The following is a 27,698-nucleotide window of genomic DNA, read 5'->3' on the forward strand; positions in this document are numbered from 1 at the left end:
ACTTATATATTTTCATACTTTCCAGAATTGCTAACACCTCCTCCTTATGAACCCCAGTCCTGTCTAGTCTAATAGCCTGTATCTCAGTATTCTCCTTGACAACATTGTATTTTTCCTGTGTGAATACTGATGAAAAACATTCATTTAGCACCTCTCTACTGTCCTTGACTGGCCCTAATCTTACCCTAGTCATTGTTTTATTCCTGATATACCTATAGAAAGCTTTAGGGTTTTCCTTGATCCTACCTGCCAAAGACTTCTCATGTCCCCTCTGGCTCTTCTTAGCTTTCTCTTTAGGTCCTTCCTGGGGGCAAATATTGCTCATTTAACACTGTCTATTCCTGTTTATGTTGTTTGGTATGCAATAACCCCACACTATAGCTTCACCAGGTTGAAGCCTCATTTTTAGATATGCCTGGTGTTGCTCTTGGTGTGCCCTCCTGTACTCCAGATTTGAACTAGGGCTGAGGTGGAGAGACTCTTCCCGCTCAGAAAGGATAGTAGGACTAGGGGGCACAGCCTCAAGATAAAGGGGGGGGCGGTTTAGAACGGAGTTCAGGAGGAACTTCTTCACTCAAAGGGTGGTGAATCTCTGGAATTCTCTGCCCGTTGAAGTGGTGGAGGCTACCTTGCTAAATATTTTTAAGACGCGGGTTGATGGGTTTTTGATAAGAGAGGGGATTAAGGGTTATGGGGAGAAAGCGGGAATGTGGAACTGAGCCAAGACAGATCAGCCATGATCTTATTGAATGGCGGGGCAGGCTCGAAGGGCTAGTTGGCCTACTCCTGCTCCTATTTCTTATGTTCTTATGTTCTTATGATTCCCTGGCTTGATGGTAACAGTAGAGTAGGGGATACGCCGGGCCTTGAGGTTGCAGACCGTGCTTGGGTCCACAGTGCCTCATAGATGCCATCCTGAGTGGCTAGATCTGTTCAAAGTATAACCCATTTAGCATGGTGTGGGTGCCGCACAACACTATGGAGGGTATCTTCAATGTGAAGATGGGATTTCCTCTCGACAAGGACTATCTGGTAGTCACTCCTACTAATACTGTCATAAAAGAACAAAGAAGAGTACAGCACAGGAACAGGCCCTTCAGCCCTCCAAGCCTGTGACGATTGTGATGCCCTAACTAAACTCTCCCCTTACTCAGTCCATATTCCTTTATTCCCTCCCTATTCAGTTACCCATCTAGATGCCGCTTAAATGTTGCTAAAATGCCTCTTCCGCCACCTTCTCTGGCAGTGCGTTCCAGGCACCCACCGCTCTCTGCATGAAAAACTTCTCCCGCACATATCCCTTAAACTCACCCGTGCCCCATTGTAATTGACACTTCCACCCTTGGAAAAAGCCTCTGACTATCCACCTTGTCTATGCCTCATAATTTTGTGGACCTTTATCAGGTCTCCCCTTGCTGTCTTTCCAGTGAAAACATAAGAAATAGGAGCAGTAGTAGGCCATCTAGCCCCTTGAGCCTGCCCTGCCATTCAATAAGATCATGGCTGATCTGGTAGTGATTCAGTTCCACATACCCATCTGCTCCCAATAACCCTTATTCTAGTTTATTCATCAATCCAGTTCATCAAAACAAACTAGTTTATTCAATCTTTGCTCATAGTCAACATCCTTGAGACCAGGCAACATCCTGATGAACCTTCTTTGCTCTCTGTCCAAAGCTTCCACATCCTTCTGGTAGTGTGGTGACCAGAACTGCATGCAATACTCCAAATGCGGCCTAACCAAGGTTTTCTATAGCTGCAACATGATTTCCCAACTCTTGTATTCAGTGCCCCTGCTGATGAAGGCAAGCATGCCATATGCCTTCTTAATCACCTTGGTCACCTAAGTTGCCACTTTTGGGAAATTGTGGACTTGCATGCCCAGTTCCCTCTGTATGTTTATTCCCTAGGGGTTCTGCTATTTCTAGCATAATTCACACCGAAATTTAATCCTTCAAAATGCATCAACTCATGTTTGTCCAGATTAAAATCCATCTGCCATTTCTATTCCCAAGTCTCCAATCCATATCCTTTTGTATTATCAGCAACTCCACCAATCTTCATGTCACCTGCAAACTTACTAATCAGACCACTCACATTTTCCTCCAGATCATTTACATAAACTACAAACAACAGAGGTCCCAGCATTGATCCCTAATTACAGATCTCCATTCTGAAAAGCATCTTTCCATTGCTACTGTTTTCTATTACCAGTTCTGTATCCATCTTGCCAGCTCACCCCATAACCCATGAGATTTTAATTCTTGTACTAGTCTGCCAAGTAGAAAGTTGTGAAACATTTTCCTAAAGTCCACATAAACTACATCCATAGCCTTTCCTTCATCAATTATCTTTGTCACCTCTTCAAAAAATTCAATCAAGTTAGTGAGACGTGACCTTCCCTGTACAAAACTATGCTGCCTGTCACTAAGTCCATTTTCTTTTAAATGTGCATGTATCCAGTCCTTCAATTTCTTCTCCAAAAGCTTCTCCACCACTGACATCAGGCTCACTGGCCTATAATTTGTTGGATTATCCCTATTTTCTTTCTAAAACATTGGCTATTCTCCAGTCCTCTGGAACCTCACCTGTGCTCAAAGAGAATGTGAAGATATCTGTTAAGACCTCAATTATCTTTCCCCTTGCCTCCTACAGTTACCTGGGATAGATCCCTTCTGGCCCTAGCGACTTGTCTACCTTAATGCAATTTAGAATGCCCAACACTTCCTCCTTCGATGTATTGATATTCTCGAGAGCGTTCGCACACCTATCCTTGACCTCAACATCTGTCATGTCCTTCTCCATGGCGAGTACTGATACAATGTATTCATTTAAGGATATCGCCCACTTCCTGGACATGGATCGATGCATCTCTGGCAGGCAGTTTGAGCTGGCCGGATACTACCAATCTGTGATGGACATTTGAAGTCCCCAGGCAGAGTACATTCTTTGCCCATGTCACCCTGACTGCTTCCTCCAACTGGTGTTCAGCATGGAGGAATATTGATTCATCAGCAGAGGAAGGATTTGATTTGATTTATTATTGTCACATGTATTAACGTACAGTGAAAAGTATTATTTTTTCCATGCTATACAGACAAAGCATACCGTTCATTGAGAAGGAAATGAGAGATTGTAGAATGTAGTGTTACAGTCATAGCTAGGGTGTAGAGAAAGATCAACTTAATGCAAGGTAAGTCCATTCAAAAGTCTGATGGCAACCGGGGAGAAGCTGTTCTTGAGCTGGTTGGTACGTGACCTCAGACTTTTGTATCTTTTTCCCGACAGAAGTTGGTGGAAGAGAGGATGTTCAGGGCGTGTGTTATCTTTATTAGGGCTGGTTGCTCCGCTGAGATAGTGGGAAGTGTAGATAGAGTCAATGGATGGTTTGTGTGATGGATTGGGCTACATTCACAACCTTTTGTAGTTCCTTGCGGCCTTGGGCAGAGCAGGAGCCATACCAAGCTGTGATGCAACCAGAAGTAATGCTTTCTACATAAGAACATAAGAAATAGGAGCAGGAATAGGCCATCTAGCCCTTCGAGCCTGCCTCGCCATTCAATAAGATCATGGCTGATCTGAAGTGGATCAGTTCCACTTTCCCGCTTTCTCCCCACAACCTCTAATTCCTCTGTCTATCAGAAACCTATCTACCCGTAACTTAAATTTATTTAGCGAGGTAGCCTCCACCACTTCAATGGGCAGAGAATTCCAGAGATTCACCACCCTTTGAGTGAAAAAGTTCCTCCTCAACTCTGATCTAAACTTTTCTTATCTTGAGGCTGTGTCCTCTAGTCCTGCTATCCTTTCTAAGTGGGAAGAATCTCTCTACCTCTACCCTATCCATCCCCTTCATTATCTTATATGTCTCTATAAGATCCTCCCTCATCCTTCTAAACTTCAACGAGTACAGACCCAGTCTATTTAGTCTCTCTTCATAGGCCAACACCCTCATCTCCGGTATCAGCCTAGTGAACCTTCTCTGCATTCCCTCCAAGGCTTGTGCAAGTGCGGCGACCAAAACTGCACACAGTACTCCAGCTGTGGCCTCACCAGTGCCTTGTACAGTTGCAGCAAGACCTCCCTACTTTTATATTCTATCCCCCTCGCTATAAAGGCCAACATTTCATTTGCCTTCTTGATCACCTGCTGCACCTGCAGACTGGGTTTTTGCAATTCGTGCACAAGGACCCCCAGGTCCCTCTGCACCATAACATGCTGCAGCTTTTTGCCTTTTAAATAATAATCCCTCCTCCTATTATTTCTGCCAAAGTGGATAACCTCACACTTGCTAACATTATACTCCATCTGCCAGGTCCTTGCCTACTCACTCAGCCTATCCAGATCTCTCTGCAGACTTTCCACACCCTCCACGCAATTTGCTTTTCCACTCATCTTTGTGTCATCAGCAAATTTCGTCACCCTACACTCAGCCCCCTCCTCCAGATCATCTCTATACTTGGTAAACAGTTGAGGCCCCAGCACCGATCCTTGCGGCACTCCACTAGTCACCAGCTGCCAACCAGAATAGCACCCATTGATACCAATTCTCTGCTTCCTATTAGATCAATCCTCTATCCACGCTAACACCTTACCCCCAAATCCGTGCATCCTAACCTTCTGTAGCAACCTTTTGTGAGGCACCTTATCAAATGCCTTTTAGAAATCTAAAAACATCACATTCTGATGTATTTGTAAAGGTTGGTGACAGTCATAGTTGACATACCAAATTTCCTTAGTCTTCCGAGAAAGTAGGTGGGCTTTCTTAACTATAGTGTCGGCATGGGGGGGCGATCAGGACATGTTGTTTGTGATCTGGACACCTAAAAATATGAAGCTCTTGAAGGATGATAATAATTAATTTCCTTGCCCATATTTGAGCTGGTAACACTTTCGAAATTTAAAATATTAGAGTAAAATTTTAATAATGAGAAAATAATAATGTATGGGGTTACAGTTGCATGACTTAATGGGGCGATTCTCCCAAAAAATTCTAAGTGTTGAATTTGCATAAAAACTGGAGTAAATCACACAGGTTTCTTCAGTGGGAGTTACAAAATGAATCTCCCACTCTCTGAGCACTGCAGAGTGCACTAGGGTGAATCACTCTAACAATAAGTAGGTGGAGTCTATTCCAACTGCGCCAATCTGTCAGCGCTGAGTGTGCTGGGGGCCCTTGCTGACGCTGCCAAGATAGGCACCCATAGGCCTGAAGATTTCAGTCCTAGGCCCATTAATGGCACTTAACGTGCATTCAAATTAGCCTGTACATAATTTATTCTGGCTGCCAGAGATGCATGGAGGCTGTGGCGCCCAGCGGGGAGCCTGCGAAACGGTCTCCACTAGAATCTCCCGGCCAGCGGGCTGGGAGAATCGCCCCCAATAATTTTACAAAACTTTCCCTCAAGAATCCCTACTAGTCTGACTCACAATTAAACACTTCCATGCAGTAGTTCAACTATAAAAATCTATTAATCTTTTCCATGGCAAAGCTGCTGTTATGTTAATAAAGCCACACCACATGAGCTCTCAAATTTGCTTACGTTCTGCTATGGAAATCCAAGAACCTTCAGACCAGATTGCTTTTTGCAGGACAAGACTTTCTGGCTTGACTGGATGGCTAAACATCAGAATGGTTTCCAGGAGATCTTCCACACAGCTGACAGCAGATCCATCAACATCTCTCCTTGCTTATCTATTTTCCTTTTCATCTTTGATTCCATTGTTCTCAGCACTTACTTGAACTGAAGTTTTCATGTCTTTCCTATTGCCCCACTTTTGGGATCAAAAAAAATTTAATAACAGTTTGTTTACTATGAAATATCTGCTAACTTTTAAAAGCCTTTTACTCCACTTTGTAACAGCTGAGAAAAACTAAACCCGTCTCTTCCAAATTTCTAAAGTTTATTTATACAAATACATGCATTTAGCACCCTCACTCCTTTCAACCCTCAACTCTTCTGAACAAATGGTCTCCATTAATCTTTCCCTAACTTAATTAAATAATTTATACAGAGGGTCTTCTTTATAGAATATCAATATTCCTCCAAAATAATTTAATACCATTCTTACATAACATACTTCTCCTTGAAAAGGGCAAACCCAATGCTGATGATTATTGCTTAACTGAGAAATTTGAGAACTAACGTGGAGTGGAGTGAGCATTGTCTGATAGGGACAACCTAGGGAAAACCTAGGCACAGGCTGACGAGAACCACGACTGTGCCCATGTGCCTCAGCATGAAACTAGCCAAAGCTGTAGTTTACCTGCACTAATAAATTTATTGCTGATTAATCAGACAGACCTACTCTAACCATCAAGATATTTGCATGTTAAGTTATCCTGAGCAGATTGGGAAGCATCTCACCTGTAATCTACTTCTTCCTGTTCCCCTTCATTCCCTGCCGAACTACCACCCCACAAAATTAAGCAGATTTGAGTATTGCTGAAAAGAGAGACATGCTGCCCAAGCTTTTGTCTTGCACTTATCAGGATAAAAATAAGAATATCAAACAAACACAACAATTTTTGTGACAGGAGTAAAGGATACTTGCTGACTTGAAGCCATTAAGTAAGCAACGGGAAGCATAGGCTCTCTAACATGTCCTTTAAATAATAAAACATGCCAAAATACTTCATACTGGATAAAAGGCCAAACTGTCTTCAATTAAGTAGGAGAGTTAACCAAATGCACAGATGAGGAGAGGATTGCGTGTCTGATTTACACTTGCTAGAAGCAGAAATTCATAGAATCCGTTCTCTGTGAAGGATAGCACGGTGACATTGCTGCTTCACAATGCCAGGGACCTGGGTTCGATTTCCCAAAAAATTTGAATATATTCCTTTGCCTAGAATCCTACAGCGCAGAAGGAGGCCACTTGGCCCATCGGGTCTGCACTGACCACAATCTCACCCAGGCCCCATCCCCATAACCCAATGCATTTACATAGCTAGTCCCCCTGATTCTAAAGGGCAATTTAGCGTGGCCAATCCACCTAACCTACACATTTTGGACTGTCGGAGGAAACTCGAGTACCTGGAGGAAACCCATGCAGACATGGGGAGAATGTGCAAACTCCACACAGACAGTGACCGAAGCCGGAAATCGAACCCAGGTCCCTGGCATTGTGAAGCAGCAATGTCACCGTGCTATCCTTCACAGAGAACGGATTCTATGAATTTCTGCTTCTAGCAAGTGTAAATCAGACACGCAATCCTCTCCTCATCTGTGCATTTGGTTAACTCTCCTACTTAATTGAAGACAGTTTGGCCTTTTATCCAGTATGAAGTATTTTGGCATGTTTTATTACTTAAAGGGCACAATACAAATGCAAGTTTGTTTAGAACAATCTCACATTCTAAAATGTTTAAAAGCTCAGTGTCTGAATCAACTATATGCTGTTCAGCTGCTTGTAGCAACAACATTTAACACTTAGCCACCTCATCTGACTTTTAATCCAGTAAAGGAAGATCATTAAGTCTTGTGTTGCTGGCAAACTTATTTATTTCATCCAGGGTGCCAGGATACAGAGGGGAGCAATGGTGTTTGATAGGTTATAACTGTACAAGATTCCAAAGAAGCAAATCTGTGTGTTGCCCAACCGGAAACATGGATGAATAGGGATGTTCGCTGCTTGTTGAAGTCCAGGTCTTGAGGCGTTCGAGTCAGGCCATAAGACCATAACACAGGAGCAGAATTAGGCCACTTGGTCCATTGAGTCTGCTCCGCCATTCAATGGCTGACATTTTTCTCATCCCCATTCTCCTGCCTTTTCCCCATCATCAAGAACCTATCTGTCTTAATGACCTGGCCTCCACAGCCTTCTGCGGTAAAGGGTTCCATAGATTCACCATTCTCTGGCTGAAGAAATTCCTCCTCATCTCTGTTTTAAAGAATCGTCCCTTCAGCCTGAGGTTGTGCCCTCTGGTGACATTGATCGATGCAAGAAAGCCAGACATAATCTAAGGAGATCCATCAAAGAAGCCAAAAGACAGTACCAGCCCAATCTAGAGTCCCAGGCTAGCCACACTGACCCCCGCCGACTATGGCAAGATGTCTGCAAGACATAACAGGCTACAAGATGGAGGCATGTACAATGCACCCCTCCCCGATGAGCTCAATGAGTATTCTACACAAGAGGTCAGTGAGAGCATGTCCTCCAACCTGAAAGCCCTGGATGAACCTGTATCTGGGGTTGCCATTGCTGATGTCAGAGCAGCTTTCTCAAAGGTCAACCCATGGAAAGCGACTGGCCAGGATGGGATACCCGGATGAGCACGCAGATCCTGTGCAGATCAGCTGGTGCAAATATTCGCAAACATCTTCAGCCTCTCTTTACAACAATCTCAGGTCCCTATCTGCTTCAAGAAGATGACCATCATCCCAGTACCTAAAAAAAACCAAGCAGTGTACCTTAATGACTATCGGCCGGTGGCTCTGACATCCATCATTATGAAGTGCTTTGAACGGCTAGTGATGGCACGAATCAATTCCAGCCTCCTGGATTACCTGGACCCACGACAGTTTGTCTATATCCGCAGCAGGTCCACAGCAGATGCCATTTCCCTGGCCCTGCACTTAATTCTGGAACATCTAGATAACAAGGACACCTATGTCAGACTCTTATTTATTGACTACAGCTCAGCCTTCAACAACATTATTTCCATGAAACTCATCTCCAAACTCTGTGGCCTGGGCCTCGGACCTCCCTCTGCGATTGGATCCTGAACTTCCTAACTCTCAGACCACAATCAGTAAGAATAGGCAACAACACCTCCTCCACAATCATCCTCAACACTTGTACCCCACAAGGCTGTGTTCTCAGCCCCCTTATATACTCCTTATATATCTCCGACTGTGTGGCCAAATTCCCCTCCAATTCGATTTTCAAGTTTGTTGACGACACCACCCGTAGTGGGTCGGATCTCAAATAACAATGAGACAGAGTACCGGAATGAGATAGAGAATCTGGTGAACTGGTGTGGTAACAATAATGTCTCCCTCAATGCCAACAAAACAAAGGAAATTGTCATCGATTTCAGGAAGCGTAAAGGAGAACATGCCCCTGCCTACGTCAACGGGGACAAAGTAGAAAGGATTGATAGCTTCAAGTTTTTAGGTGTCCAGATTACCAACAACCTGTTCTGATCCCCCCATGCTGACACTATAGTTAAGAAAGCCCACCAACGCCCCTACTTTCTCAGAAGACTAAGGAAATTTGGCATGTCAGCTACGACTCTCACCAACTTTTACAAATGCACCAAGAAAGCATTCTTTCTGTTTGTACCACAGCTTAGTATGGCTCCTGCTCTGCCAAAGACCGCAAAGAACTACAAAAGGTCGTGAATGTAGCCCAGTCCATCATGAAATCCAGTCTCCCATCTGCTGCCTCGGCAAAGCAGCCAGCATAATTAAGGACCCCATGCACTCTGGACATTCTCTCCTTTGCCTTCTTCCATCGGGAGAAAGATACAAAAATCTGAGGTCATGTACCAAATGACGAAGAACAGCTTCTTCCCCACTGCTGTCAGACTTTTGAATGGACTTGCCTTGCATTAAGTTGATCTTTCTCTACACCTTAGCTATGACTGTAACACTACATTCTGAACTCTTTTGGTTCCTTCTCTATGAATGGTATGTTTTGTCTGTATAGCACACAAGAAACAATACTTTTCACTGTATGTTAATACATGTGACAATAATAAATCAAATCAAATTAGTTGTACATTGTTCAGACTCACATCTGTATCAGCATAAAACTAACTTCAATCAGAGCTTCTGCTGTGGAGTACAAGAAGCTCTGTGGAAGTTTCTGAATGTAACATCCTTTAGTCCTACAATTCTTCAAACAAGAAACAGAGGTAGGCATAAATGGGTCATTTTCAGTTTGGCAAGATATGATGAATGGTGTGCCATATGGATCAGTGCTGGGGCCTCAATTTTTACAATTTATATAAATTACTTGGTTGAAGGAGCCAAAGGTACGGTTGCTAAATTTCCTGATGAGACAAAGATGGGCAGGAAAGATAGTTGTGAAGAGGACATGTCGAAGCCACAAAAGGATATCGATAAGTGAGTGGTAATCAATGTTGGAAAATGCGAGATTGTCCATTTTCAAGAGACATATTATCTAAATGTTGGGCAATTGCAGATCTCTGAGCTTCAGAGGAATCTGGATGTCCTCATGCATGATTCATAAAAGGCTAGTATGTATATAATTAGGAAGCCTAATAGTATGTTTATTGTGAGGGGAATTGAGTACAAAAATAGGGAGCTTGTGCTTTAGGCACAAAAGATATTGGTGAGACCACATCTGGAGTTATGTGTATAGTATTCACCTCCTTATTTAATGAAAGATGTAAATGCATTAGAAGTAGTTCAGAGAAACTTTATTAGACTAATACCTGGAAAGGATGGATTGTCTTGTGAGGAAAGTTGGACATAGAAATAGAATCATAGAAGCCCTACAGTGCAGAAAGAGGCCATCTGGCCCATCGAGCCTGCACTGACCACAATCTCACCCAGGCCCTACTGCCATATCCCTACACATTTAAACATAAGAACATAAGAAATAGGAGCAGGAGTAGGCCATCTAGCCCTTCGAGCCTGCCCCGCCATTCAATAAGATCATGGCTGATCTGTCGTGGCTCAGTTCCACTTTCCCGCCCTCTCCCCATAACCCTTAATCCCCTCTCTTATCAAAAACCCATCAACCCGCGTCTTAAAAATATTTAGCAAGGCAGCCTCCACCACTTCAACGGGCAGAGAATTCCAGAGATTCACCACCCTTTGAGTGAAGAAGTTCCTCCTCAACTCCGTTCTAAACCGCCCCCCCTTTATCTTGAGGCTGTGCCCCCTAGTCCTACTGTCTTTTTTGAGCGGGAAGAGTCTCTCCACCTCTATCCTATCCATCCCATTCATCATCTTATACGTCTCAATGAGATCTCCCCTCATTCTTCTAAACTCTAACGAGTACAAGCCTAGTTTATTCAGCCTCTCCTCATAGCTCAACCCCCTCAACTCTGGTATCAGCCTAGTAAACCTCCTCTGCACTCCCTCCAAGGCCAAAATATCTTTGCGCAGGTGCGGCGCCCAAAACTGCACACAGTACTCCAGCTGCGGCCTCACCAATGCCCTATACAGCTGCAGCAAGACCTCCCTACTTTTATATTCAATCCCCCTTGCTAATCTCTCATTCTTCTAAACTCCAGTGAATATAAGCATAACTGACTCAGTCTCTCCTCATATGATAGACCTGCCTCCCCAGGAATCAGCCTGGTCAACCTTCCCCCCTACAGCAAGGACATCCTTCCTCAGATAAGGAGACCAAAACTGAACATAATACTTCAGGTGTGGCCTCACCAACGTCCTGTACAATTGCAGCAAAACTTCCCATATCCCTATACTCAAATCCTTTCACTATGAAGGCCAACATACCATTTGCCTTCTTTATTGCCTGCTGTACCTGCATGCTTACTTTCAGCAACTGATGCAGAAGAACACAAAAGTCTCGCTGAGTATACACCTCTCTCAATTTATGCCCATTCAAGCAATAATCTGTCTTCCTATTATTGCTACCGAAGTGGATAACCTCACATTTATGCACATTATACTGCATCTGCCATGCACATGCCCACACACTCAGCCTGCCCAAATCATGCTGAAGCATCTTTCCATCTTCCTCACAGGTCACCCTCCCACCCAACTCTGTATCATCTGCAAATTTGAAGATAGTACAAAGAGAACAAAGGAAATTACAGCACAGGAGTTGGCCCTTCAGCCCCCCAAAGCCTGCCTGAACTAAAACTCCCTACCCTTCCGGGGACCATATGCCTCTATTCCCATCCTATTTATGTATTTGCCATGACGCCCCTTTAAAGTCACTATCGTATCTGCTTCCACTACCTGCCCCGGCAATGAGTTCCAGGCACGCACTACTCTTATGTGTAAAAAATCTGCCTCGTACGTCTCCTTTAAACCTTGCCCCTCACACCTTAAACCTGTGCCCCCTAGTAATTGACTGTTCCATCCTGAGAAAAAGCTTCTGACTATCCACTCTGTCCATGCCTGTCATAAGCTTGTAGACTTCTATCAGGTCACCCCCTCAACCTCCGTTGTTCCAGTGAGAACAAACCAAGTTTCTCCAACCTCTCCTCATAGCTAATGCCCTCCATACCAGACAACATTCTGGTAAATCTTTTCTGTACCCTCTCCAAAGCCTCCACATCCTTCTGGTAGTGTGGCCACCAGAATTGAACACTATATTCCAAGTGCGGCCTGACTAAGGTTCTATAAAGCTGCAGTATTACTTGCCAATTTTTAAACTCAGTGCCCGGCCAATGAAGGCAAGCATGCCATATGCCTTCTTGACTACCTTCTCCATCTGCATTGCCACTTTCAGTGACCTGTGTACCTGCACACCTAGATCCCTTTGCCTATAAATATTCTTAAGGATTCTGCCATTTACTGTATATGTCCCATTTGTATTCAATGCATTACCTCACATTTGTCTGGATTAAACTCCATCGCGATCTCTGTCCAAGTCTCCAACTGAACTATATTCTGCTGTATCCTCTGATGGACCTCATGGCTATCCACAAATCCACCAATCTTTGTGTCTTCCACAAACTTACTAATCAAACTGATAAACTAATAAACGAATATAGTCCCCTTACAGTCAGAAATGGGAGAATTCATAACAGGGAATAAAGATATGGCTGAGAACTTAAATTCATACTTTGCTTCAGTCTTCACAAATGAAGACATGAATAATGTACTGTAAGTTTGGAGACAAACAAGTTTTAGTGAGTAGCTGAAGGAAATCAGTGTTAGTAGAGTAATGGTTTTGGGAAATCGATGGGATTAAAGGTAGATAAATCTCCAGGTCCTGATTATCTTTAGCCCAGAGTACTTAAGGAAATGGACCTAGCAATAGTAGATCCATTGGTGGTTATTTTCCAAAATTCTTTGGACTCTGGTTTGATTCCTACAGATTGGAGTCTGGTTAGTGTAAGTCTGCTATTCAAAAAGGGAGGTAGAGAGAAAACAGAAACAATAGAGCAGTGAGCCTGATCTTGGTGCTGGGGAAGTTGCTGGAGTTCATTATCAAGGATTTCATAATTCAACATTTGGAAGGCAGTGATATAATCAGACAAAGTCAGCATAGATTTACAAAAGGGAAATCATGCTTGACAAACATAAGAACATAAGAAATAGGAGCAGGAGTAGGCCAGCTAGCCCTTCGAGCCTGCCCCGCCATTCAATAAGATCATGGCTGATCTGTCTTGGCTCAGTTCCACATTCCCGCCCTCTCCCCATAACCCTTAATCCCCTCTCTTATCAAAAACCCATCAACCCGCGTCTTAAAAATATTTAGCGAGGTAGCCTCCACCACTTCAACGGGCAGAGAATTCCAGAGATTCACCACCCTTTGAGTGAAGAAGTTCCTCCTCAACTCCGTTCTAAACCGCCCCCCCTTTATCTTGAGGCTGTGCCTCCTAGTCCTACTATCCTTTCTGAGCGGGAAGAGTCTCTCCACCTCTATCCTATCCATCCCATTCATCATCTTATACGTCTCAATGAGATCTCCCCTCATTCTTCTAAACTCTAACGAGTATAAGCCTAATTTATTCAGCCTCTCCTCATAGCTCAACCCCCTCAACTCCGGCATCAGCCTAGTAAACCTCCTCTGCACTCCCTCCAAGGCCAAAATATCCTTGCGTAAGTACGGCGCCCAAAACTGCACACAGTACTCCAGCTGCAGCTTCACCAATGCCCTATACAGGCGCAGCAAGACCTTCCTACTTTTATATTCAATCCCCCTCGCAATGAAGGCCAGCATCCCATTTGCCTTCCTGACCACCTGCTGCACCTGCAGGCTGGGTTTTTGCGACTCATGCACAAGGACCCCGAGGTCCCTCTGCACCGTCGCCTGCTGCAGTTTTTCTCCACGTAAGTAATAATCCTTCCTACCATTATTCCTACCAATGTGGACCACCTCGCACTTGCCAACATTAAATTCCATCTGCCATTTCCTGGTCCATTCGCCCAGCCTATCTAGATCCTTCTGTAGACTCTCGCCACCCTCTGCACAATTTGCCTTTCCACCAATTTTGGTGTCATCAGCAAATTTCGACACCCTACACTCGGTTCCCTCCTCCAGATCATCTATATAAATGGTAAATAGCCGAGGCCCCAGCACCGACCCCTGGGGCACTCCACTAGTCACCATCCACCAATCCGAATAGCACCCATTGACCCCCACTCTCTGCCTCCTATTTGACAACCAATCCTCTATCCACGCTAACACCCTACCCCCAACTCCATGCCCCCTTACCTTCTGCAATAACCGCTTGTGAGGTATCTTGTCAAACGCCTTCTGAAAATCAAGAAAGACCACATCCACCGGCTCTCCTCTATCCACCGCCCTAGACACATCCTCATAGAACTCCAGTAAATTTGTCAGACACGACTTCCCTTTAACGAAACCGTGCTGCGTCTGCTCTATCAAGCAGTTCCCCTCAAGATGCCTCGCTATTTCCTCCTTGATGACGGATTCTAACATTTTACCTACAACAGATGTTAAACTAACAGGCCTATAATTCCCCGCCTTTTGCATGGCACCCTTCTTAAACAACGGCGTAACATTAGCCATTTTCCAATCTTCCGGCACTTCCCCGGAATCCAGCGACGTCTGGAAAATAACCACCAAGGCATCCACTATCACCTCCGCCATTTCTTTCAGGACCCTCGGATGCATGCCATCCGGTCCTGGGGACTTGTCCACAATCAGCCCCTCCAGTCTGCCGAGCACCACCTCTCTAGTAACAGTGATGTCATCGAGACCCTCCAGTCCTACCACCTTCCCATCTCTAACACCCGGCAAATTATTCACGTCCTCCTCCGTGAAGACGGAAACAAAAAAGTTATTCAAAACCTCAGCCATTTCCCCATCCTCTACCGCTAAGTCCCCCTTCTCATCCTCTAAGGGACCAACATTCACCCTAGCCAGCCTCTTCCTTTTTATATATTTATAAAAACTCTTGCTATCCTTTTTTATATTAAGCGCTAGCCCAGCTTCATAGTTTCTCCTACCCTTCTTTATCAACTTCTTTGTCAATCTTTGTTAACATTTAAACCTCTCCCAATCCTCTTCTCGCCCACTACTCTTAGCTACTCTAAACGCCTCCGCTTTTAATTTAACACATTCCTTCACCTCCTTCGTTATCCACGGCTTATTACCTCTCCTCCTACGGTCCTTTTTGACCATCGGAATAAATTTCTGCTGAGCACCAAGAAAGATCTCCTTAAAGATCCTCCACAGCTCCTCAGCAGACCTACCTTCCAACGCGCTCCCCCAGTCCACATTCGCCAATTCTTCTCTCATCCTACCATACTCCCCTCTGTTCAAACAAAGGACGCGTGTCCGGGAACCCACTTTCTCCTCCTCCATCTGCACCAGAAACCCCACCATACAATGATCACTCTCCCCAAGAGGATCCTTCACCGCAAGTTCCCTAATTCTACCCGCCTCATTACATAGCACCAGATCCAAGATAGCTCGCTCCCTCGTCGGCTCCAACACACACTGTTCGAGGAAACTATCCCGGCAGCATTCCAAGAACTCCTCCTCGAGCCCACCGCGTCCAACATGGGTCGACCAATCAATGTGCAGATTGAAATCCCCCATAACTATGGCCGTCCCATTCCTGCACGCCGCACTTATTTGCACGTTAACAGCCCGCCCCACCTCCAGATCAATATTCGGGGGCCTATAGACGACACCCACCAGCGTCTTCCTCCCTTTGCTGTTCCTAATCTCTACCCGCAACGATTCCACATTCTGCTCCTTGGCTCCAATATCATCTCTTGTTACCAACCTGATGCTATCCTTAATCAGCAGAGCTACACCCCCCCATTTTCCCTCCCGCCTATCCTTCCTAAACACTTGATACCCCTGGACATTCAGCTCCCAGTCCCTGTCACCTTGCAGCCACGTCTCTGTAATGGCCACCAGATCATATCCATTTGTGTCGATCTGCGCCACCAACTCATCCACTTTATTCCTAATGCTTCGCACATTCAGATAAAGCGCCTTCATCCCAGCCTTCACCTGGACCTTATTTGCCGGAACGCCACCAACCATACTCACGCCCCTTACTCCCTCTATCCTTACCTGTACCGTCTCCTTAACTGTAGACACCATAATGTCACCTACCCTCACACCCTCCCCCCCCCAATTAGTTTAAAGCCCTGTCTACAGTCCTCTTTACACGATTCACCAGCACTCTGGTCCCAGCACGGTTCAGACCAACCCCATCCCGCCCGAACAGGTCCCACCTACCCCAATACTGGTGCCAATGCCCCATAAATTCAAACCCATTCCTCCCACACCAATGAGTTGACCGAGGACAACCAGTGGATGTGCTTTATTTAGACTTTCAGAAGGCTTTTGACAAGGTCTCACGTTACAGACTACTGTGTAAAGTTAAAGCACATTGGTTTGCTAGTAATGTATTGAGGTGGATAGAAAGCTGGTAAGCAGATAAGAAGCAGAGTTGGTATTAATGGGTCTTTATCTGATTGGCAGTCAGTGACTAGTGGGGTTTGCAGGGATCTGGCTAGGACTCCAATTGTCCACATTATATATTAATAATTTGGAAGAAGGGATTGAAATATCAACCACCCAGCCAGGTAGTCGATGTTTCAGCAAGGGAGCAGTTTGGGAACAGTGCCCACAATTCAGTAAGCTTTAAGGTGCTGATTCAGGTGCTAAGGGAAGGCTAATTACAAGAATATTAGGCAGGAACTGAAGAATGTAGATTTGTGGCAGATGTTTGAGGGCAAATCAACATCTGGCATGCGGAAGGCTTTCAAGTGTAAGTTGATAGGGATTCGGGGCTTGCACATTTCTGTAAGAATGAAGGATAAGTATGGCAAGTTTTGGGAACCTTGAATCAAAAGAGATATTGTGAGCCTAGTGAAAGAGAAAAAGGAAGCATTTGTCAAAGCTAAGAGGTTGGGAACACACGAAGCAAGTTTGGAATACAAGGAAAGTAGAAAGAAACTTAAGCAAGGAGTAAGGTCGGCTAAAAGGGGTCATGAAAAAGCAATAGCCAGCAGGATTAAGCAAAATCCCAAAGCTTTTTATACATATGTAAAGAGCCAGGAAGAGGGTTGGCCCATCCAAGGACAAGGGAGGGAATCTATGCATGGAGCCAGAGGAAATGGGTGCGGTATTAAATGAGTACTTTGCATCTGTATTCACCAAAGAGAAGGACTTGGTGGATGATGAGTCTGAGAAAGGATGTGTAGTTAGTTTGAGCCATGTTGAGATCAAAAAGAAAGAGGTACTGGGGAAACATTAAGGTAGACAAGTCCCCAGGGCCTGATGGGATATACCCCAGAATACTGAGAGAGGCAAGGGAGGAAATTGCTGGGGCCTTGAGAGAAACCTTTGTATCCTTACTGGCTACAGGGGAGGTCCCAGAGGATTGGAGAATAGCCAATGTTGTTCCTTTGTTTAAGAAGGGTAGCAAGAATAATCAGGTAATTACAGGCCGGTGAGCCTTACATCAATGGTAGGGAAATCATTGTAGAGGATTCTTCAAGACAGGATTTATTCCCACGTGGAAATAAGTGGACGTATTAGTGAGAGGCAACATGGTTTTGTGAAGGGGAGGTTGTGTCTCACAAACTTGATTGGGTTTTTCGAGGAAGTGACGACGATGATTGATGAGGGTAGGGCAGTAGATGTTGTATACATGGACTTCAATAAGGCTTTGACAAGATCCCTCATGATAGACTGGTGCAGAAGATGAAGTTGCATGGGCTCAGAGGTGAGCTGACAAGATGGATACAAAACTGACTTGTTAAAAGACTGGCAACGGATGAATGAACACTGCTCAATAATCACCAGGCAAGACTGTTCTCTTCCTGTCGGGGAATACTTCAGCGGTCACGGGTATTCGGCCTTTGATCTTCGAGTAAGTGTTCTCCAAGGTGGCCTTCACGACGTACGACAGCGCAAAGTTGCTGAGTAGAGCCTGATAGCCAAGTTCCGCACACATGAGGACGGCGTCAACCGGGTTCACGTCACACTATCTGTAACCCCCATAACTTGCCTGAGCTTGCAAAATCTCACTAACTTTCCTGTCTGAAGACGATACAAATCTCTTCAATGTGTGCTTAATGCTCTCTCCACTCACGTTGTCTGTACCTTTAAGACTTGATTAGCTGTAAAGACTAGCATTCCAATCATTATTCAGTAAATTGAATTTGTGCTTTTATATGCCCTGTTTGTGAACAGATCTCCCACTCACCTGTCGAAGGAGCAGTGCTCCGAAAGCGCCTTTGCTATGAAATAAACCTGTTGGACTTTAACCTGGTGTTGTGAGACTTCATACTTGGTCAAAGAAGACAGAGGGTAGCAGTGGAAGAGTGTGTTTCTGAATGGAGGGTTGTAACAAGTGGCATTCCTCAGGGATCAGTGCTGGGACCTTTGTAATATATATAAATGATTTGAAGAAAAATGTAACCGGTTTGATTAGTAAGTTTGTGGACGACACAAAGGTTGGTGGGTTTGCAGATAGTGATGAGGACCATCAGAGAATACAGCCGGATATAAGTCAGTTGGAGACTTGGGCGGAGAGATGGGGGATGGAGTTTAATCAGGACAAATGTGAGGTAATGCATTTTGGAAGGTCTAATACAGATAGGAAATGTACAGTAAATGGCAGCACCCTTAAGAGTATTGATAGGCAAAGGGATCTGGGTGTACAGGTACACAGGTGATTGAAAGTGGCAATGCAGATGGAGAAGATAGTCAAGGAGGCATACACAATGCTTGCCTTCATTGTCTGGGGCATTGATTTTAAAAATTGGCATGTCATGTTGCAGCTTTATAGAATCTTAGTTAAGCTGCACTTGGAATATAATGTTCAATTCTGGTCGCCACACTATCGGAAGGATGTGGAGACTTTGTAGTGGGTAGAGAAAAGATTTACCAGGATGTTGCCTGGTATGGAGGGCATTAGCTATAGGAGAGGTTGGAGAAACTTGGTTGAGGGGTGACCTATAGAAGTCTACAAGATTATGAGAAACACGGACAAAGTGGATAGTCAGAAGCTTTTTCCCCAGGGTGGAAGAGTCAATTACTAGGGGGCAAAGGTTTAAGGTGCGAGGGGCAAGGTTTAAAGGAGATATACAGGGCACATTTTTTACACATAGAGTAGTGGGTGCCTGGAACTCATTGCTGGGGGAGGTAGTGGAAGTGGATATGGTAGTAACTTCTGAGGGCATCTTGGCAAATACATGAATAGGATGGGAATAGAGGGATATAGAGTCATTGAGGTTTACAATGTGGAAACAGGCCATTCGGCCCAACTTGTCCATGCTGCCTTTTTTTTAAAACACCTAGGCTAATCCCAATTGCCTGGATTTGGCCTATATCCCTCTGTACCTATTGTACCCATGTAACTATCTAAATGCTTTTTAAAAGACAAAATTATACCTGCTTCTACTACTACCTCTGGCAGCTTGTTCCAGACACTCACCACCCTCTGTGTGAAAAAATTGCCCCTCTGGACACTGTTGTATATTTCCCCTTTCACCTTAAACCTATGCCCTCTAGTTTTAGACTCCCCTACCTTTGGGGAAAGATATTGACAATTTACCTTGTCTATGCCCCTCATTATTTTATAGACCTATATAAGAACATAAGAACATAAGAAATAGGAGCAGGAGTAGGCCATCTAGCCCTTCGAGCCTGCCCTGCCATTCAATAAGATCATGGCTGATCTGTCGTGGCTCAGTTCCACTTTCCCGCCCTCTCCCCATAACCCTTAATCCCCTCTCTTATCAAGAACCCATCAACCCGCTTCTTAAAAATATTTAGCGAGGCAGCCTCCACCACTTCAACGGGCAGAGAATTCCAGAGATTCACCACCCTTTGAGTGAAGAAGTTCCTCCTCAACTCCGTTCTAAACCGCCTCCCCTTTATCTTGAGGCTGTGCCCCCTAGTCCTACTGTCTTTTTTGAGCGGGAAGAGTCTCTCCACCTCTATCCTATCCATCCCATTCATCATCTTATACGTCTCAATGAGATCTCCCCTCATTCTTCTAAACTCTAACGAGTACAAGCCTAGTTTATTCAGCCTCTCCTCATAGCTCAATCCCCTCAACTCCGGTATCAGCCTAGTAAACCTCCTCTGCACTCCCTCCAGGGCCAAAATATCCTTGCGCAGGTGCGGCGCCCAAAACTGCACACAGTACTCCAGCTGCGGCCTCACCTATAAGATCACCTATAAGATCACCTATCAGCCTCCTACACTCCAGAGCAAAGAAGTCCCAGTCTATACAGCCTCTCCTCATAACTCAGTCCATCACGTCCTGGTAGCATCCTAGTAAATCTTTTCTGCACTGTTTCTATTTAATAATATCCTTTCTATAATAGGGTGACTAGAATTGCACACAGTATTCCAAGTGTGGCCTTACCAATGTCTTGTACAACTTCGACACAATGTCTCAATTGCTGTATTCAATGTTCTGACCCATGAAACCAAGCACGCCGAATGGCTTCTTCATCACCCTGTCTACTCTACTTTCAAGGAGCTATGAACATGTACCCCTAGATCTCTTCTGTAACTCTCTCCAACGCCCTACCATTAACTGAATAAGTCCTGCCCTGGTTCAGTCTACCAAAATGCATCACCTTGCATTTGTCTAAATTAAACTTCATCTGCCATTCGTCAGCCCACTGGCCCAATTGATCAAAATGCCGTTGCAATTGGAGATAACTTTCTTCATGTCCACTATGCCAGCAATCTTGGTATCATCTGCAAACTTACTAACCACTCTTAAATCGGCCTCGCAGGTGGAGGAGGTGGTCAAGAAGGCGTATGGTGTACTGGCCTTCATTAATCGAGGGATTGAGTTTAGGAGTCGGGAGGTAATGCTGCAACTTTATAAGACCCTTGTCAGGCCTCATTTAGAGTATTGTGCGCAGTTCTGGTCGCCTCACTATAGGAAAGATGTAGAAGCTATTGAGAGGGTACAGAGGAGATTTACAAGGATGTTGCCTGGACTGGGAGGCATGCCTTATGAAGTTAGGTTGAGGGAGCTGGGACTCTTTTCCCTGGAGAGACGAAGGTTGAGAGGCGACCTGATAGAAGTTTACAAAATGTTGAGAGGAATAGATAGGGTGGACTCTCAGAGGCTATTTCCCCGGGTTGAAATGGTTGCTACGAGAGGACACAGATTTAAAGTGCAGGGAGGGAAGTTCAGAAGTGATGTTAGGGGTAAGTTTTTCACTCAGAGGGTGGTGAGTGAATGGAATTGGCTTCCGTCAGTGGTGGTGGAGGCGAACTCGCTGGGGTCTTTTAAAAGACTTCTGGATGAGTATATGGGGTTTAATGAGATTGAGGGTTATAGATAGGTCTGTAGGTTGGTAGGTGTTGATGTGATTGGCGCAACTCGTGGGCCAAAGGGCCTGTTTGTGCTGTAGTGTTCTATGTTCTATGTTCTATGTTCTATGCCTCCTATATTCCCATCCAAATCATTAATATGAATGACAAATAATAGTGGACCCAGCACTGATCCATGAGGCACACTGCTAGTCACAGGCCTCCAGTTTGAAAAACAACTCTCTACAACCACCCTCTGGCTTCTATCAAGAAGCCAATTTAGACACCTCACCCTGGATCCCGTGAGGTGTCCAGTTATATAAATACCAAGGCTACATGAGCGGGTCAGAGGTTGGGAATTCTGTAGCAAGTCTGTGACATTGTCAACAAGAAAAATGATATTATCATTGACTTCAGGAAGCGTAAAGGAAAACATGCCACTGTCTACATCGATGGGAACGTAGTAGAAAGGGTCAAGAGCTTCAAATTTAAAGTGTCCAGATCACCAACAACACGTCCTTGTCCACCCATGTGGACACCATAGTTAAGAAAGCTCTCCAATACCTCTACTTTCTGAGAAGATGAAGGAAATTTGGCATGACAGTTACGACTCTCATCAACTTTTACAAATGCACCATAAAAAGCATTCTTTATTGTCTATCACAGCTTGGTATGGCTCCTGCTCTGCCGAAGACCGCAAGGAACTACAGAAGGTCGTAATGTAGTCCAATCCAGCACGCAAATCAGCCTCCCTTCCATTGACTCTATCTACACTTCTCGCTGCCCCACTAAATCAACCAGTGTAATTAAAGACCCCATGCACTCCGGACATTCTCTCTTCTATCTTTTTTGTTTGGGAAAAAGATACAGAAGTCTGAGGTCACATACCAACCGACCTGAGAAAAGCTTCTTCTCTGCTGCTGTCAGACTTTTGAATGCACTTACTTGCATTAAGTTGATTTTTCTCTACACCCTAGCTATGACTATAACATTAAATTCTGCACTCTCTCATTTCCTTCTCTATGAATGGTATGTTTTGACTGTAAAACACACAAGAAACAATACTTTCACTGTATGATAATACATGTGGCAATAATAAATCAAATCAAATCAAAAGTAACTCATCTGACTCCCTACAGACTATCCACCATCTATAAGGCATTAGTCATAGACCATAGAAGAAGAATCATAGAATCTCTACAGTGCAGATGGAGGCCATTCGGCCCATAGAGCCTGCACCAATAACAATCTCACCCAGGCCCTATCCTCATTATCCCACGCTAATCCCCCTTACACTAAGGTATCAATTTAGCATGACCAATCAACTTAACACGCACATCTTTGGAGTGTGGGAGGAAACCGGAGCATCTTGAGAAACCCATATAGACAAGGGGAGAACTGCACACAGTTACCTGAGGCAGAATTAAACTTGGGTCCCTGGTGCTGTGAGGCAGCAGCACTAACCAATGTGCCATTGTGCTGCCCAGTGTGCTACCATGCCACAAGTCAGGAGTGTGATAGAATAGACTCCATTTATTGTCCTTCCCTGAATTGAGTTTGGTGATGGGAGGCATTTCATCAGGCAGAAATGTGGTGGACTTCCTGCTCTGCCATCAATCAAGGCCCTTTAATGGACAACTAATGCACACTCAAGGGCCTCATCCTACTGCTGCTGCTTTTGAACCTACAGCAGGTAGGAGACTTGTTGTGTGAAGAGCCCGAAAAGAAAACTTTTTTGAGTTGCAAGTGGGTTGCCAGAGGGGATTCTTCTTCCACAGGCACTCAGTGTCTGTATGTTAGAAGACCAATCAGAAATCCCGAAGAATATTAGAAGTCAAACTAGTTAAAATGCCAAATTTTTTATTTTGGCATTAATGTTTCACGCCAAGCGCGATTCTACTGACAAACTGGAAAACTTTTATCAAAACAATCTTTATTTAACAATACAGTTGAACTATAACAAATGAATTAGCTTAACTCTTAACAATTGAACAAACTTAAACATAAGAAGTTACAGGCCTTAACTGCTAATATATCACTGAGTTCCAATCAAGCAATATTTATCTTGTAGACTTAAACCCCTGTTTAAAATTATAAAGCATAACATAGACATACTTGTTTTCAGTTAGGTTACTAGGCTTAGAGCTTTCAGAAAGCCTTTGGGGGGAGAGAGAGAGAGAGCGAGAGAGACAATGCTTTCTTGCAGTCCAGGCAGCAACTGCTTGTATTTTAAAAATGAACATGAAACTGGCTTTCCTGCAAGCTTAGTTCCTCCCATTTATAATCAATGTAGTCTAAAATCCCAGGAGAACTTAAATAAATAAAAGGTCCATTAACTCTACAAATAACACACTTCTTAGCTGAAATCAGTTATTAGCCTGCATTCTTAGCATCTGCTGCATGCTTACCAGACAAATCAACTCTTGTAACAAAAGACTGTCTCTTACACATAAAATATATCGAAATAGCACAGAATCATCACATTGATGTGTCTGTAAAATAATGAGGGGCATTGATCAGCTAGATAGTCAATATCTTCCCAAAGGTAAGGGAGTCTAAAACTAGAGGGAATAGGTTTAAGGTGAGATGGGTGAAATACAAAAGGATCTAGGGGGCATTTTTTTCACACACAGAGTGGTGAGTGTCTGGAACAAGCTGCTAGAGGTAGTAGCACAATTTTGTCTTTTAAAAAACATTCAGACAGTTACATGGATAAGATGGGTATAGAGTGATATGGGTCAAATGCAGGCAATTGGGACGAGCTTAGGGTTTTAAAAACTGGACTGCATGGACAAGTTGGGCCAGAAGGCCTGTTTCCATGCTGCAAGTCTCTATGACTCTATGATGGACCTGACATCAGGAAGGGTGAGCCACTGAGAGCCATGCCCTGTCCTTACTGGTGACTCCTTTCTCCCATGTTATCCCCATCCCAGAACCACTGCCACCGCTAGTCCATGGACCTGGGTCCCTCTGTGATGTTGGGCCTCAGGATTGCTGGCAACTATCATGGATTTCCCAAATGGTGCTGCCCGCAATGACCACTTCTGGATTCAGATTAGCCGGTTGTTCTTGGGGTGTTATTTCAACTTCTGAGGTCCTTTATCCTGGGGAAGACCTGCGGCATTCAATTGAGTGGGTCTTCCTGAGAGAAAGTGACAGAAGGCTCCAGCTAATTCTCCAACGAGAGGGCAAGACTTCTATCAACTCCATCAAATACCACCCCATGTGCGGATGAGTGCAACTCCAGACAACACTCAAGAAGCTCAATACCATCCAGGACATAGCAGTCTGCTTGATTGGTACAAGAACCACCATCTTAAACATTCATTACCTCCACCACTGCTGTTTTGTGGCAAAAATGTACATCATCTGCAAGATGTACTGTAGCAACTCATTGAGGTTCCTTCAACAACATCTTCTAAATCCTAACCTCTAGCACCTAGAAGGACAAGGATAGTAGATGCATGGGACAATAGCACTTGCAAGTTCCCTTCCAAGTCATTCACCATCTACACTTGGAAATATATCACCGTTTCTTCACTGCTGTGGCATCAGATCTTGGAACACTTTTCCTTACTTCACTGTAGATGTACCTACACATTGGATGCAGTGATTCAAGAAAGCAGCTCACCACCATCTTCTCAAGGGTAACTAGGGATGGGCAATAAATGCAGACCTTGCAAGCACTCCCAACAAATAAAAGAAAAAGATGGTCTGTGTGTTGTGACACACCAACTGTGTGTTCATTGACTTTACATTGTTTTTATTCATTTGTGGGACGTGGCATCATTAGCTGGCCAGCATTTATTGCCCATTTCTAGGTGCCCGTGGAGGACAATTGAGAGTCACCAATATTGATGTGGCTCTGGAATCATATATAGGCCAGGTTGGATAAGGATGGCAGATTTCCTTCCCTAAAGGACATTAGTGAACCAGATGGGTGTTTCTGACAATCGACAATCATGTCATCAGTAGATTCTTAATTCCAGATATTTTTTATTGAATTCAAATTCCATCAGCTGCTGTGGTGGTATTCAAACCATTAGTTTAAACATTAGCTGAGGTTCTGGATTAATAGTCTAGTGATAATACCACAATGGCAGATGGAGTTTAATTTAGACAAATGTGAGGTGATGCATTTTGGTAGATTGAACCAGGGCAGGACTTACTCAGTTAATGGTAGGGCATTGGGGAGAGTTACAGAACAAAGAGATCTAGGGATACAGGTTCATAGCTCCTTGAAAGTGGAGTCACAGGCAGATAGAATGGTGAAGAAGGCATTCCGCATGCTTGGTTTCATCGGTCAGAACATTGAATACAGGAATTGGGACATCTTGTTGAAGTTGTACAAGACATTGGTAAGGCCACACTTGGAATACTGTGTGCAATTCTGGTCACCCCATTATAGAAAGAATATTATTAAACTAGAAATAATGCAGAAAAGATTTACGAGGATGCTACCAGGACTTGATGGATTGAGTTAGAAGGAGAGGCTGAATAGACTGGGACTTTTTTTCTCTGGAGCGTAGGAGGCTGATGGGTGATCTTATAGAGGTCTATAAAATAATGAGGGGCAGAGACAAGGTAGATAGTCAATATTTTTTCCCAAAGATAGGGGAGACTAAAACTAGAGGGCATAGGTTTAAGGTGAGAGGGGAGAGATACAAAAGTATCCAGAGGGGCAATTTTTTTCACACAGCGGGTGGTGAGTGTAAGGACATAAGAACATAAGAAATATGAACAGGAGTAGGCCATCTAGCCCTTCGAGTCTGCCCCATCATTCAAGAAGCTCATGGCTGATCTGAAGTGGATCAGTTCCACTTTCCCGCTTTCTCTCCATAACCCTTAATTCCCCTGTCTATCAAAAACCTATCTACCTGTGACTTAGCGAGGTAGCCTCCACCACTTCAACGGGCAGAGAATTCCAGAGATTTACCTCCCTTTGAGTGAAGAAGTTCCTCCTCAACTCTGATCTAAACTGCACCCCCCCTTTATCTTGAGGCTGTGCCCTCCAGTCCTGCTGTCCTTTCTAAGCGGGAAGAATCTCGCTACCTCTACCCTATCCATCCCCTTCATTATCTTATACGTCTCTATTAGATCCCTCCTCATCCTTCTAAACTCCAACGAGTACAGACCTAGTCTATTTAGCCTCTCTTCATAGTCCAACCCCCTCATCTTCGGTATCAGCCTAGTGAATCTTCTTTGCACTCCCTCCAAGGCCAATATATCCTTCTGCAAGTGCGGTGACCAAAACTGCCTGGAGTGTCTGGAATAAACTGCCAGAGGTAGTAATAGAGGCTGATACAATTTTATCTTTTAAAAAGCACTTAGATAGTTACATGGGTATGATGGGTATAGAAGGATATGGGATGAATGTGGGCAATTGGGATTAGTTTAGGGGCTTTAAAAAAAAAGGTGGCATGGACAAGTTGGGCGGAAGGGTCTGTTCCATGCTGTAAACCTCTATGACTTTCTGACTATGACTAGGCAATCACATACCTCGTAGTACATCTTCACATGTTGTGGCATCCTCAGAGCCTCATGTGTGCAGTTGGTGTTCCTTGAACTATTGGAATCCAATCCCTGGGTACTTACTGCTGAAGACAATGGAGCCGTCCACCTCTCTCCTTGCTTGATGACTTCCCTGATGGAGTAATGCACAGTGAGTTGATGGTTAATGTCAGTAACTCCAACCTAGCATAATCTGCTGGCACAGAAATTCAAGGTCATGGTGACTTTAATGGCTACTGACAGTTCTGGCCTTGCCTTGCTCTGTGGCTACAGTCACAGTTGGATAATGCTTTCAGCCCCTTGATTCAGCTATGCCATTTAATTTACTTGCCTATGCTTTACATTCCTTAGTTTCATTATCTAACAGATATCTCTCTATCTTGGTTTCGAATGTTTCAATTGACTCAGTAGCCTATATAAATTTTTAGGGTTAAGAGTTCCAGTTTCTCACCAGCATTTATGTAAAGGAGTTCTTCCTGATATCACCCCTGAATGATCTAGCTTTAAGTTTAAACTTGTGTCCCTTTATTCCTCACAAAAGGAAATAGTTTATCTCTAGCTATCATATCAAATCCTTTAATCATCTTAAGCACTTCAATTAGATAACCACTAAATCTTCTGCAAAGGAAATGCAAGCCTAATTTACACAACCTGCTCTCATAAACTAACCCTTTTACCTTTCTGGTGAAACTGGACTGTAGCCATGTCAAGGCTAATATATGTTTACTGAGGTGTGGTGCCCAGAACTGAATGCAGTTAATCCATATGGGGCCTAACCAAAATTT

The 27,698-nt window shown here is 44.2% G+C and overlaps 1 long non-coding RNA gene across 1 annotated transcript in view; it reads right to left on the reverse strand.

Moving 5' to 3' along the window:
• Nucleotides 1-27,433, reverse strand: part of LOC145343509 (uncharacterized) — a 33,443-nt gene extending 6,010 nt beyond the window's left edge. Inside the window, exons 1-2 of the long non-coding RNA XR_013886721.1 lie at nt 27,365-27,433; nt 26,902-27,046 (exon numbers count right to left, since the gene is read on the reverse strand). This is a non-coding gene — a long non-coding RNA (uncharacterized LOC145343509). The remainder of the gene's footprint in view (nt 1-26,901; nt 27,047-27,364) is intronic.
• Between the last annotated feature and the right edge of the window lie 265 nt (nt 27,434-27,698).

The sequence above is a fragment of the Carcharhinus amblyrhynchos genome, chromosome 5 (genome assembly GCF_965287045.1).
Source record: "Carcharhinus amblyrhynchos chromosome 5, sCarAmb.v2.hapA, whole genome shotgun sequence".
Taxonomy (NCBI): Eukaryota; Metazoa; Chordata; class Chondrichthyes; order Carcharhiniformes; family Carcharhinidae; genus Carcharhinus; species Carcharhinus amblyrhynchos.